The following is a 15,196-nucleotide window of genomic DNA, read 5'->3' as shown; positions in this document are numbered from 1 at the left end:
ATAATTAATGTTCAATATGAATAGTGTTGTGGAATTATTCCTTATTTCATGGGCTATTTTCAGGGATTTATACATTATTTCTACGTACTACATATATACAAATTTGAATACTGATTTGGAGGTCGATTACCATGGCAACGGTCAAAGCCTCGAAGCATTCGAGTAAGCCCTAGTGGACACGCTAATTTTCGCTTCTATTCTTGAAGTGAATATATAATAGCTAAAATCAACACGGATTTGGACAATTATTCAAATTTATTAATGTACAAAACATACAATAAAGCCACCAGACTCCAGTCAGACAACAGTCATTTTACCTCCCTGATCTTCGAAACACACTTCATTCCATTCCACTGTTCTAACAATCACCAACTCTGGTTTGGTCGAAATAAATCCCTAATTCACAGAGTTAGATGTGAAAAGAAACAGCTGTTATATGCTCTCCTCAAAGCTACCAGACTCCATTGACAGAAGCAGTAATTTTACCTCGCTGATTTTTGTAAAACACACTTCATTCAAACTACACAGAAACAAAATAAAACTAATCAAAACCAACAATCACCAACTCTGGTTTGAGAGTTTATAAGAGAGACTGAATACATAACAGATATAAAAAAAGAAGTAAGCACCGTAACATTTTCACTGTTTACTAATCCTGTTTTCCGGCGTGTTCGTGACGTTGAACATGACACACGAGAAAAAAAACATGAAGGCATACTTGTTCACTGGCAGTGGGAAAGGAGCTGAAAGGAGCAGATATCACCCATTTTTAGTGGGTTTCCCGTGTTTAAAAAACCCTTCATATGCACACGCTAATATTGGTGGAAAAGGGATATTAGTGCAGCTTTGAGACGGGGGCCAAAGTGGCTGTCCTCTCCATGTGTCTTTGCTATCGTCCGTTCCGCAGTGAAAGAGTTGTGAAAACAAATTCCTGGTGGGGTTTGCTCCTATCTTATCAGATCAGTGTTTAGAGAAGGGAAGCCACTTTAGAGAGCTGAGGTGTGCTTTGCTCGTCTCTGCCTCCATTTTCCCTGGACTCGACGCACACAGAGCTCCGACAGCACACGCATCGCCGCAGCGCAAAGGATAGTTGGTGGAGATTTAGATGTGTATCCAACAGTTGATCGGGTCATTGATTGCTTTGATTGATTATTTAATTGTTGTTTGAGGGTTGGTTAACGGTAACCATGGTGAGGAATGGCAGTGCTCTCGGATCACTGATCCTGCAAATTATGGAGCTGATCAAAAGATTGGTTTCTTGATTGATGGATGAAATAGATGTTTACTGTAAGTTTATCCTGTGCCTTCTTTAAAAGATCAAACATTATTTTGAAATGTCTGTAATCTTTTTTATTTATAAAGTATTTGCACAGCTTAATTAGAGATTCGACAGTAGAGAGATGAGAGGAAATTAGGGGAGATAGATGGGGAAAGAGGGGCTGCACGGTGGTGCAGTGGTTAGCACTGGCACCTCACAGCTAGAGGGTCGCAGGTTCAAATCCAGCTTGGGGCCCTTCTGTGTGGAGTTTGCATGTTCTTCCCGTGTTAGCGTGGGTTTTCTCCGGGTACTCCGGTTTCCTCCCACAGTCCAAAGACATGCAGGTTAGGTTAATTGTGGACTCTAAATTGCCCGTAGGTGTGAGTGTGAGCGTGAATGGTTGTCTGTCTCTATGTGTTAGCCCTGCGATGGACTGGCGACCTGTCCAGGGTGTACCCCGCCTTCGCCCAATGTCGGCTGGGATCGGCTCCAGCCCCCCCCCCCGCGACCCCTAACGGGATAAGCGGTTGCAGATGGATGGATGAAGATGGGGAAAGAGAAGGCCCCATTTACACCTGGTACCAACATGTGATCTGTGTCTGCATACATTAGCTGGATAATTACATCTGATCAACAGGACCTGGTATTGATGAGTGTTCTCATTATCTTGATTCTACCAGCTCTAGTACTAATCGGCTGATGGACTTGCTAGATACTGCTACTTGTAGCTTTTTGGCAGGTAGCTCGCTTGTTAGCAGAAAGAGGCAGAGTTGGGTGACCGTTCAACTTGGTGGGTGAATTGTTCTGTTAAGAATGTGGTCAAGCTGCATTTACATCCGGCTGAAAGTTCCTCCAAATGTAGTCTAGCTAATTACATTCAAATATGCTCTTCATGCAGTTACACAACGCATAAACATTTGTTTTTCCTGATCCGGGTAAGATTGCCAGAAGATATCATTGTAAATGCCTGGTGTAAATGGGGTCATTGAGAAAATGAGCCTACTTCTCATTTGATGTATTACCTCAGTAAACATTGTAAACATGAGCTTATGGTCTCAATCACTAGTTTCAAGCCTTCTTCAATACAGCATGATGCTCATTTAGTAAATTATGGTCCCATTTAGAGCCAAATAGACCATAAAGCAGGGTATGCTTTAGGGCGTAGATACCTTGTGATTGACAGGTTGCTACCATGGCGTTGTCCAGTCTGGGAGTTGCCCCTGTTTTTGTCTTAGGTCGCCTAAAAATGTATTATTCAGCGTTCGGTTGTACTTAGCTCCACCCTCTCGTGTCATTTCTGGTTGCAAAAAAACAAGATGAGACCAAAATGCCAAACTCGAGGCTTCAAAACAGCAGTCCACAAACCAATGGGCGTCTTGGTGACTACGTCCACTTCTTATATACAGCCTGTGTTCGCAACTGTAGAAAATCTAATTTAGTCTATGCAGTCATAGACTTTTGTTCAAGATCTAGTTAGTCTTTGACAGAAATGTTACATTTTCAATAAACTTAACGCTGACAATGTACTGGACTTCAGAAATTCAAAAAAATAAAATACAAATATTCTTGCAAGTTAAAAAATGATGATTGCTGTGATTGTGAAATCTTCTTCACCTTCATCTTTTCAATGACTAAAACTCAGCCAAGGAAGCAGTGCAGTGCTTCCACCTGAGTGAAACATTTTGAAACTCTACTTCTGGTCAGAGCTGCACGTCCTTATTTCATGTCCTGCAGGACGGAGGAACAGGCGGTGATGGAATTGGAGGGGACTTCATCACGGTGCTTACACCTATCACATCCCCTCACATCATCAAATGAAAAATGAATGGGTGCACTTAAAAAACTGGTGAGGCGTTCTTTGACCTCTATGTTTCCTGCTCTGATTGTGTTCATACGCGTGTGTGTCTTTGATGGAAAGACAGTGTGTGCGTGTGCATGTGGCTATGTGTCAGTGCTGCGATGGTGGTGAGCAGTACGGGTCTGTAGCTGGAAAAAGGAAGGAACAGATCATTAACTGGTGGGCTGCCTGCCATTGCTGCATTACTGGCTCTCCAATCTCAAGATGTGGTCACAAGCCAAGGTCAAAGGTTCTCTGGTGTCCCCTCCGAGCGTGTGAATGATGGACCCCTCCCGCCCGGGCCTGGATTAGCGGTGGCTTGGTGGAGGGCACACAGTTGATACGCTGCAGCTTTTTCATCTCACGGTAGGGCGAAAGGTAAGGCTTTGAGTAAGATTTAAGATGATGAATTCAGCAGTCTGCGCGGATAAGGTTTGACTGGTTTATGAGCTTCGTGTTGTACAGTTATGAAGTGTGGTAAGTCGCAGCATCTCACTGTGAGTGTGTCCGGATCCTCAGCCTCCCTCCATTCCCTCCACTATCACGACAAGCCCGCTGGACGCCTCTGATCTCTGTTTTGGTCCAATCATCAAAAACCTCAAGTATTTAGGTCAGACTTTAGCCTAGCAAAGGGAGAGACAAGAGGGGAGAAAAATAACAGTGAGAGAAAGAGAAAGTACACATTCCATTATTGTCCTCCGTTCATGGAGTGTCTCAGAGCACAAATGCCGCCAGATACAACTGCAGCAGACAAAAAAGGAGGCTGGTTGTTGTGCTAACATCTCTGTGTGGTGTGTTGTGATGTGTAATATGTTGTGAGTGGGGGGTCTTTGTATGTATGTTTGTGTGGCTGTCTCCTCTGTGTTAAGATGTAAGCTTAGTCTTAATCTTCTTGTAGTGGAGTATCAGGCTTGTGCTAAGACATTGATTGGACCGGCTCCTTAATTGATACCACTGGAGGACCGCCCGCCAGGGGGAATGTGTTTCCTCTGTGGTGTGTATGTGTGCTTTTTGGTGTGTTAGAAGTTAGAAGTGAATCCCCCGGTGACCTGGATGAAACAGAGCGCTCACTTATCCTTATCGAATCCCAATCTCGTGTTGTCAAACTGTGTCCCGTTGGGACGACACACACGCACGACCAGTGAGGAAGTTGAGGTCTTATCCGACATCGTTAGGGGCTCCAGAAAGCGTTCCAAGCCACGCCAATCAGCGCGGCACCCAAACATGACAACTTGACGCAAGAGAAAGTGCAACTGCCTTCATTAATTCCTCCAAACACACACGCATACTTACCCCCCACATGTGCATCACATATTAACACATGCTATTACACCCACACCAGCTTCTTGCTCTAGTAATCAAGTCCTGAGACTCCAATTATAAAAAAGAATAATTCATTTGCAGCTTTTCTCCATATTCATGAGCTCAGCAATATAGACTGAACTCCATACATTGTCGTACGCATGTTCCCAGATGAATTATAGATGTTATTTGAAATTGTTCAGTGTTCTTAAATGTCATCATTAATCTGAACAAGGAACAACAGCGTCAGCTGAGATCCACAGAGAGCGAAAATGTGTTTTTGTCTCTGCAGAGTTTGTGTGTGCAAAGGAAAAGATAAAGGATCCAGATCTATTCTATAGCTTGCATTATTCCTTTGTATATCTGTGAGTCTGAGAGAGAGCGGAGGGTGAGGGAAGGAGAGAGAGTCCTTATGTGCATTGGAGGCAGCCAGAAGCCAGTGTGTATCTAAAGGCGTTCAGAGCAGGGATGATCAGAGGGTGTGAGCCCAACACATTCATCAGGGCTCTCCATAGGGACAGAAGTTAAGGCGCACCACAGAGACGAATAAAAATGCTGCGGACCGAAAAGAAATTAAATAATTTATTCAGGAATGGAGTGGAGGGGATTTGGAGACAAGTATGTGGGAAGGGGAAGGGCAGAGGAATGGATTTGGCCTGCTTTCAGTGTCTGCGTGAGATAGAGGCTAGCACTGTGGCCCTGAACTTTTTCCTATTCCACACACCGCCACTGAAAGGAAATTCAATTGCCACTTTCCCTCACTCTCTGCCCTGTGTGTGAGAGAGCGGGAGTAAAAGGGAAAGAGAGATAGACTCAGTGACTGAATGCAAAGTAAATGCACACATATAGTGTAGTGTGCCAGGTGGAGGAATTTAAAGAAAGTTGAAATCTCTAGCTCTTTTAAAAACATGGCAGTGCTCTGTGGCCTCTTTTTTTTTACCGAACCCCTTCCCTACTTTCTGTCTCCATCTCATCTAACCAGCTCCCCAACATACCGTCAAGCTCCATGTCTTTCATGTTAATACCACATAGTCCATTCAGGCTCAGAAAGTCATCCCAGTAGCTTTAAGGTGAGTACTATTCTCCAAAAGAAACACAATTTGAGTGAGTTGACAAACGGCTCTTTAATGCAGCACCGTGCGGAAATCTCAGGATATTCCCTGCGGCTCGAGGTCTGTTTGTTTAACAACAGCCACGCCAGATGGAGGAACTTAGCAGTCACAGTGAGAGGAAACAACAGACCTGGAAATCCTAAATACAAAAAATACATGACGTGTATCAAAGAAACGGGGTGTATTTCAACAAGTTCAGCAGACCAGCTTTCACACGCTGCAGGGATCAAAACCGCCATTTGACCTGTGTGAACATGCCAAATTCTATTTCAGGTGGAGCAGACTGTCAGTCAGACACCACTCCTCTGAGACACTAGACGTGTTCTCACAACCCTGCAATCTCTCAATCCTTGTGGTCTTTCTATCTGTCTTTTTCTTTTTCAGTGGGACCTAACAAACGTACTGCAGAAACGGCAGGAATCTAGCGACATTAAAATGATCTTTTCTTTGTCTTAATCAGCTTCATTAACTGCACTTTGAATTGTAGTTAAATCAATTTGAATTGCTTGTGTACCAGTGTTAATTTTGTCAACGAACATTTCGATGAAAAGGATTCATTGACATCCTTTTATTTCAAGACTAAATTGCAAGGACAATGTAAATGGAAAAGAACAAAAACAAACACACGCACAGCCTAAGTTAGATCCATAGACTGTATACAAGAAGTAGACTTAGTCACTGTGACATCACCCATTGGTTTATGGACTGCCCTTTTGAAGCCTCGAGGCCGTCGCCATGTTGGCTTTTTGCAACCAGAAAAGACACGAGAGGGTGGAGCTAAGTACAACTGAACGCCGGATAAGACATTTTTAGGCGATCAACATGTTACAATTAACTTTCATTTAATCAACAGAAAACACACTGTGAAAGGGTTAATGTTCTAAGACGAAATCATGGACAACACCCAAACCGGACAACTAAATCACAAGGTGGCCACACCCTAAAGCATCCCCTGCTTTATGGTCTATTTTACTCTAATGGGACCATAATTTACTAAATGAACATCATGCTGTATTGAAGAAGACTTGGAACTAGCGATTGAGACCATAAACTCATGTTTACAATGTTTACTGAGGTAATAAATCAAGTGAGAAGTAGGCTCATTTTCTCATAGACTTCAATACAATCAGACTTCTTTTTGCAACCAGAGGAGTCGCCCCCTGCTGGCTGTTAGAGAGAATGCAAGATTATCATTTGGGTATCTGGAGTGCCTATCAACCCAGTCAGTTATTTTGTGGGCTGTGTAGATCAGAAAACATGTGATTCAACAAGCCATTCAGATGTGGCTCCTCTTCCTATGTCACATGCAAGCTCATTACAATATATCCCATACAACTTGAGAACTACCTTTGCAAAGGTGCACCATATTTTTCTTGCGCTAAAACAGAGCGTTTCAGATAGAGGGTGAATACAGGTACATTCAGACAGACAGTATGAGAACAATTATGTTTTTTTTTTTACATTTAAGTATGTAAATATGTTCTAGTAGAAACCCAAAGTACAAGAATTAACTTGAAAACGAACATGATATGTCCCCTTTAAGGTTAAGTGGTGGTATTGTTTAATATTTGCTAAATATTGTTATAGTGGGAAATATAAATATTCCTTAATTTACTGTAAATATTAATTTGTACTATATTCCTGTTTCTCCTGCTTCTCCCCGCATTCAATTTTCATTTCTTTAGAAAACAAACCAAATCTCCTTCGTGGGAAAATCAACAACAATTAACCGTCTTACCAAGCCAGAAAATCCACATTTAATTTCACTCCAAAGAAAAAAACAACAACTCTTGTATGAACATGCACTGTTATTATGTGTGTGGGTATTGTCAGAGTCTTAAGTAGCATTTGTTTAGTTTATTGTGTCAGCTGTTTCAGCTGCAGGCCATCCGTTTTTCTTAATCATTTGTCTTATGAGTTGGATTTCTCAATAAAATAGAAAGTGAAAACAAAGCTATTACAGTAAGCAGCAAAGTTGCAGATGGTGGGCCTTCTCAGTAGCACATGAATGCAGCGTCAGAGTCTTTAGGTAAGTAAAAGTAGCAATACCCTTCTGTAAAAATACTCTATTGGTAAGTGCTGCTGGACAGTTCCTCTATGATAATGCATCATATTTTATAAGATCATTTGTTTTGTATGAAAAATCTGAATTTCTAAAGTAATTGAGTTGTAATGGAGTAGATGTATGGAGTGTTATCAAATGGAAATGCTCAAATTGTACTCAAATACAGTGTTTGAGTAAATGTAGTTAGTGCAAGGTCTGTCAGTGATCAAATGTGTTCTGCAGAGAAAATGAGAAACACCACATTCTCAGTGAGCTTCATCAACAGGTGTCTTATTGACCAGTGAATTTAGAGCTGTCGATTAGTAGATTGATCAATTAGTTGATGGACAGAAAATTAGCTATCAACTATTTTGATAATAAAGTTATTTTTACTCAACAATTCCAAACTCTCTGCTTCCATCTTCTCCAATGTGAGGATATAGGCTCCTGCTTTACTTTGTTCTGTATTATTGTAAACTGCATCTCTTTGGTTTGACATTTGAAGACGTCACCTCGGGCTCTGGGAAATTGTCATGGGCATTCTTCCCTATTTTTGGAGATTTAGAGAAAATAATCAACAGATTAATCATGGATGGAAATAATCCTTAGTTGCTGCACTGGGTAAATTAGTTTTTTAACACTACAAGAGAAGTTTTCCCATAGAAATTAAGTCAGTAACAAGATTTATCAACCACTGTTATCGTATTACTTGTCATTATTTCAGCATCTGGAACTTAATTGTGCATTGGTGGAATGTAAGTACATTTACTGAAGTATCGTAAGTACAAATTTGTGGTACTTGTACTTTACTCAAGTATTTGACAGCTTACATTAACATTACAATTTTTGCATACAAAACATATGAAGAGTTTATAAAATATGATGCTTTGTTATAGATTTAACTATGATTAATCGACTGCTGCATCGATCGGTTAGTTAGTTTGTGTTATTGTGTGACTATCGGATGCAAACTAACGTAACGTCCACAGCAGTACATTGCTTAGCTTCCATGCCGGTACTCCTGTCTGCTTCTCAAAACTGGGAACATGCCAGCCTCCATCTAAGTAATAGTACTAGGGACCCCTTTGAAAATGGTCATGCCAGTTTTTCCTTGCCAAAATGTATCATAAGTTTGGAGTATTATTTAACCTCCTTCCCGACAAGCTGGTATGACATGGCCAATGGATTCCTTAGGTTTTCTAGTTCCATAGGATACCAGTATCGTCTCTCTAGCTTTAAATTGATTCTGCTACAAGCTAAAGAACACAAATTGCGTTAATGCATTAAAACAATTTGTGCCGTTAAAACAAATTTTCGTCAACGCGTTATTATCGCGTTAACTTTGACAGCCCTAGTATATATACGTATATGTATACATATATATATATATATATATATATATATATATATATATATATATATATATATATATGTGTATATATATATATATATACATATATATATATGTTTTTAGAAGGGTTTGCGGGGAAAATAGCATTTTGACGCTAAAACATACATGCTTCAACCGAAAGTTGAATGTTCGGATTTGAATACATAAGGAACCCCACTGGGAAGCTAGAGAATGATATAAAAACCTCAACAAACAAATAATGGACCCGCCCTTTTAAGTAAAGGATCTGAATACTTTCTCCACAACTGTCTGCAGGATAATTCTTATAAAAACAAGAAATATTAATTTACGAATTTAGATTTACATTTGTTATTTAAAATATTATTTCAACAACATCAAATGTTTCTGTGTACACAGTATATGTGTAATTGTGTATGTGTGTGTTAGAGAGAGAGGAACCCTTATTGTTTGATTGTTAGCTCAGCGCTAAACAGATGCGTAAATAGAGATAGGGGAGCCCAGTCACATCAGATTAGACCAAACAACAAAAATCAAACTGTCTGTCTCACTCACTCCCTCTCCCACACACAAACACACATATGCTCTCACAGACTGGAGGTGGAAACTGGGAAAACAAACAAGACATGAGCAAAGCAATGTGCCTCAATAATACAGCCAACCTTTATTAACCACTACAGGAAAACACATTCCTGCACTGTAACTATCATGTAAATGTACTCAGGTCTTTGTGTGCTACAAAAGCATACTGACACACACTGTGGAGTAAATACAGTGATGACGCATACCATCACATGCCTCATAAACCCTAATGTTACCACTCCAATATCTCCATAGGCCCCAGGCAAAACGGAGAGACCGCCATAGAGACAGGAAGGAAGAGAGAGAGAGGGGAGCACGCAGGCGAGCTGTGATGATGAATTGATTGATGAATGCAAATGAAGATGAATGCATGTGGCAAATACAGATAACAAGAGGAATATGAAGAGTACGGCGGCTGGTTCACCTTTTTCCTGTAGCAGAAAATATGAATAGCTGATGTGTATCTGGCCTATTAATACCCCGGCAGCGACAGTGAACGCACCACTGAACCAGATATGGATCCCTTATCACGAATCGTACGGCCCGGAAACAGCGGCCACCCGTCTTTCTATACCATCTGGAGCCTAATCGCCGGGCCGGGATGCGCAGATCGGCCTAATCGCCCTACATCCTATAACCTTTATTGCCATATGGGCCGAGTCCTAAAACTGACCATAGATCAGTGTGCATGTAGAGTAGCAGCAGTTTGTGTTCTTAATTGTTTGTTGTTTGTTAGTGCAGCATCATGCCATGACAAAAAATCCAGGGGGGAAACCGGTGTGGGTGGTAAAACAAGTGGCTTTTTGTGTGTGTGTGTGTGTGTGTGTGTGTGTGTGTGTGTGTGTGTGTGTTTGTGTTTGTGCAACCATTTTAATAATTCATTAATCGTTTCTGTCAGTTTTCATGCAAAAATTCTAAACATTCTCTCGTTTTCAAATCTTTTCTCCGTCTTGCATCATTGTACTGTAAACTGAATATCTTTGGGTTTTGAACTGTTGGTTGGGCAAAACTAGCGAGACAGCTTCTTGGGATGTAGGGAGCTGTGATGAACACCTTTCCACAATTAGTTGGTTCTTTGAAAAAATAATCAGTAGATTAATCAATAATGAAAGTAATCCTTAGTTGCTGCCCTATCTGTGCACCCAGCCCGTTCTCATTCCCAGGGCGTCAAATACCGAGGCTTTGTCACGGCCATTGGTGTTCGATACCGCCGGACGAGGCACCCTTTAGCGTCGGTATGAGAAGCACCAGGCTTTCCATTAACTACAATGTAAACCCATCCGCAGGAACAGTAAACGCACAGGGAAAGTGCGCCGGGAGTGTGGTGAAGCGAAAGAGACATAAATTGGGGCGGGAGGGGAGGTGGACGGGTCCCGTGCGTTACATTTCACTTTACAATCAGCTGTTCGTTCGTGTTCCATGTTAACAACATGGAACTAAAAACGTAGTAATTTTAAGCCAAACCATGTTGTTTTTTCCTAAACCTAACTAAGTGGTTTTGTTGCCTAAACCTAAGCAAGTGTTTTTGTTTAATTCACAACATTAAGGACGTGTTTACAGAGACCGAAAAAGTGACGCCGAGGGGTCTGACAAAGCGTCAGTATGTGACGAGTTAGGATGAGAACGTGTTGGTGCCCCTGTATGTGCAAAGTGAAGCCTACATGTTAAGACTGGGTGTACGTGTGTGTAACTTTTCCTCAATTTCACATGTAGAATCCCACTTTATGATAGATTAAAGGATCAGTTCACTAAAACTTCTTCCCTAAAAACAATATTTTTCTCTACTGATATTAAGTTATACAGATAGTTTAGTTTTATCTGCCTGGTTTTGAGGTATCCATCTCTGAGATTTCCACCTCGCTGTCAAGAGTTTTTATTGGAACTACTTTCTACCAAGGAAATATGAAAACTATATGACAATTGTTGACAGCTTTTCCTCTGGATTATCCGGAGTAATGAGGACACTGATTTTGGAAAGAGATTGCTGTTGAATTTTTTAGGTCTAATTTTTCAATGCCGTGAGAAGCACATACAAAAGAGCATTCAGCTCTTTTGCTTCCACCCTACAAAAGAGCATTAAGCTCTTTTGTAGGGTGGAAGCAGATGATACTCTATCTCAAAACCAGGGCACATAAAAACCCAAACTATGTGTATCGGCTGTAGTGTCATTATCTAGAGGCAAAGCCTAATAATGACTGTGTTTGGGAGATGGATGTGGTGATGGTTCCACAGGACAGATCTTTCAAAGCCTGGTAACTGGGATATCTGCCTCTAGACATTGATCCCAGTTCACACACACACACACACACACACACACATATATACAGTATATATACACAATACTGCAGCTTGTGTATTGCTTGGAGTCAATCTCCTATTGATGATTGTTCAATTAGATTGAGCTGAGGTGTGCGTCCATCATTTACCAAACCTCCGGGGGCAAAAGACACATTTCTATCAATACAGTGAGACCTTTGCCCTGCTTGTCCTAAAGCAGTTGTTACATTTAAGCACTGGATCTATCTATCTCTCTCTATGTGTGCGTATATGTGTGAAATTTCTCTACGTGTGATCACGAAAGACAACCATGATGAAAAGGTTAAATACCACCACCTTTTACTGAGTCTCCTGGTGAACAGTCTGCTGGTGATCTGAGGTTAACTATTGCTCAATTGATTAGTGATGATCCTAGATTACACACACAGAGGAAAGGAAGATAACAAATTGAATGTACTTTCTGAGCCCGACCCCCAGAGATTCACCTTCCGATAAAAGTAGATAAAGATAAAAAAATATATAATCTAGTACAGCCTACTGTAGCGTTTCTATTAAACAAATGGTTATTTAAAAGTTACTTAATTATTAGGGCTGGGAAAAAAAAAATTGATTCACCTGTGTATCGTGATTTTTTTCATGCCAGAATCGATATATTTGCTTCATTTGATTTGAGTCTATGCATAGGTAAAAGGGAGTTACAATTTGTATTGTTGTAGTCCGAGTAACGTGACGTCATATCCATTCTGTATCTGTCATATCCATTCTGTATCCGTCAACCAAAACAAACTGCAGCCCGCTGCCACAAGCCAAAACGGAAAAGTAGAAAACGTTGGAGGGTCCACGTGGATACGACCTGCATCCTCACATATTAAATCCAATGTGGTAAACACTACACATACAGTAATGGAAACACTTTGTGTTTCACACATTGTCAGGAAAAGCAGAGCAAGACATCACGGTAAAGCTGCATGCTAACTGCGTCATGGACAGGAAACATTATCGTATCGTAACGTGCCGTCAAGCCAGCCGCCACTCGCATCTCCGTGGTCAAATCAGCCGCCGCTACAACTGTAGAGCACCCATATACTGACATTTATGTTAAATGCAAATGATGGATGGAGCTAGATGGAGCTGACCATTGATGTAGAGAACGGAGCTGACGAGGAAAGCCAGCGGCTGACTCGGCGAAGTTAGCGGAAGTATACACGTGTGACTACATCCGATTTTCAAAATAAGGTGTTAACAAAGGGAACTCTATATACTAAATACATATATGGAAATAAGGTTGATTGTATTATATTCACCAGAAGTTTAAAACATTACACGTCACTTATAAATTTAAAAGAAAACACAAAAAAATTGTGATGGAATTGTCTTTATTCTTTGATTTTTGGATTGCTGGAAAAATGTAATAAATTATTCCTGACAATGACTGATACATTTGACTTCAAGACATCTCTGACCAAATCAAACATTTTTACTCTATTAATTTAGATATTTTCCAAAGTAAAAGTCACAAGAAGTGTATATGATTCAACTTTTTCCCATAGTCTAGTGTTAAAAAAGTTAACAAAAATTGCAATAGATCGCAGTATCGAATGGCAACACTTGTAGAATCGCAATACTTAAAAAATCGCAATACGTATCGAATCGGCACCTAAAGTATCTGGAGATAGGTGTATCGTCCCAGCCCTATTAATTATAAATAATACAGTTCAGCCAAAAAGAGTTCACTACAACTGCAGCTGCAGTGTTATGTGATGATAACTGTACTGCATGTTCCTCCACTATCTGCAAGCTGCTCACACACATGGTCACTGACATGCTACTGTAGTTTCTCATCCGCACGCGCGCACCCACACACACACACAAACACACGCACGCTCTCCATGCAAAGACGCACCGGGCAGGGTGACACTCACATGTGGATCCACAGACAGACGCTGGTGGTGTGGCGCCTCCGTTTTGCTTGGAGAAGCAGAAAGAGGTGATAGGAGGCGAGGAGAGAAAAGGCAGGACGGCGAGGGAGGGAGCCGGAGATGGATGGATGGATGGATGGAGGGGGAGGAAGGGGAGGGAGGGAGGGGAGATGCGGATGGACGCAAGGGAGGAGGGGGTGAGGGGGGGGCAATGAGAGGGCTGAGTGGTTCTAGTAAATATTTATATTGCAGTATGATACGCGCAGGAGTGAAAGAGAGAGAGAGAGAGAGGCAGAGAAGAGGGAGATATAGAGCGTCCATCCCTTTTATTAATTTTATTCCGGACCGCTAAGTTTAGCATTCAACACGTGTCGCCAGTGATGGAGAGAGGGAGGGAGGGGGGAGAGAGAGAGAGGAGGAGAGAGAGAGGTTGACGGTTGCTAGGTGACGGGGCGCATATACTGAATTTTAACAAAAGAACAGGGAAAGAGGGAGAGAGAGAGGGAGAGAGAGAGAGAGAGAGAGAGAGAGAGGAGAGGAGAGAGGGAGGGAGAGAGGTAAAGAGAGAGATCGGAGAGAAATTGAATACATGTAGAACATATATATATATTTAGATATATATATTTTCCCAGCGCGTGTGTGTGTGCGTGTGTGTGCGCGTGTGTGTGCGTGTGTGTGTATGTGTGTGTGTGTGGTGGTGGTGTTGGTGGGGGGGGACACCCGCAAAACGGATACCTCAAAAAGGAAGGATGTGAAAAAGGATGGAGGGACGCAGGAAAAGAGGGGGGAAAGGCTGGTGAAAAACAGTAAGTACATTTTTATTCTCACTGATCATTTGCAGTGCGGAGGCATTTTTTTTTTCTTCCACACAGTAGACTCTCTCTCTGTGTGTGATGCTGCTGCTGCTTAGATTAATTGCGGCTCGGGCAGTGAGAGGGGTGCTCAGCGTCATTGAGACGCGGGAATAAGGGGCTCGGGTGTCGGCATCTGGTGATGGAGAGATGGATGGATGGATGGCCGAGGATGGAGAGGTGGAAGGCGGCCGAAGCACCGGGGCTTTGACCCCTCTGTCATTGCTGCAGCTGGGAACTCACCAGCGTCTTTAGCCCCTTAACGCATACCTTCCTCTCACACACACACACACACACACCGGTAGTTCAATTAATCATATAGACTGAACCTTTAGGCTATGATTTTGTCTGCCAGGAATTTTCCATGCATTATTAATAAAGACAGAGTTTGGGTTCCGTTTAAGTCTTTAAACACTGGGCGCAGTTCTCTCCTCCTCACTCTCTCTGCTGCGGATGTATTAATTGAGGTGATCATATCTGTTGATGCTCATTTTCTCAGGCTGCGTGGTCAAATGTTTGGTGCGCGAGTGTGTGTGTGTGTGCGTGTCTTATGTATAGCCACCGCTAAGCCCGCAAGATTGCCGATCAGTTTTTTCCCCTCTTGATCTATTTATATCCCGATACGCTGAATATTTGGGCGTATAT

General features: G+C 41.7%; 1 protein-coding gene across 2 annotated transcripts in view; it reads left to right on the top strand.

The window, feature by feature from the left end:
• LOC119497380 (glutamate receptor ionotropic, NMDA 2D) overlaps nt 1-15,196 on the top strand; it is an 89,956-nt gene that overhangs the window by 20,002 nt on the left and 54,758 nt on the right. Inside the window, exon 1 of one of the 2 annotated variants that reach the window (XM_037785467.1) lies at nt 14,271-14,506. The exons of the other annotated variant lie outside the window; for it this stretch is intronic. The gene's annotated coding sequence lies outside the window, so the exon portion shown is untranslated. Of the gene's footprint in view, nt 1-14,270; nt 14,507-15,196 lie in introns of those variants that run through there. 2 annotated transcript variants of the gene reach the window in all.

Source organism: Sebastes umbrosus, chromosome 11 (genome assembly GCF_015220745.1).
Source record: "Sebastes umbrosus isolate fSebUmb1 chromosome 11, fSebUmb1.pri, whole genome shotgun sequence".
Classification (NCBI taxonomy): domain Eukaryota; kingdom Metazoa; phylum Chordata; class Actinopteri; order Perciformes; family Sebastidae; genus Sebastes; species Sebastes umbrosus.
This window is presented reverse-complemented; position numbering and strand designations above follow the sequence as displayed.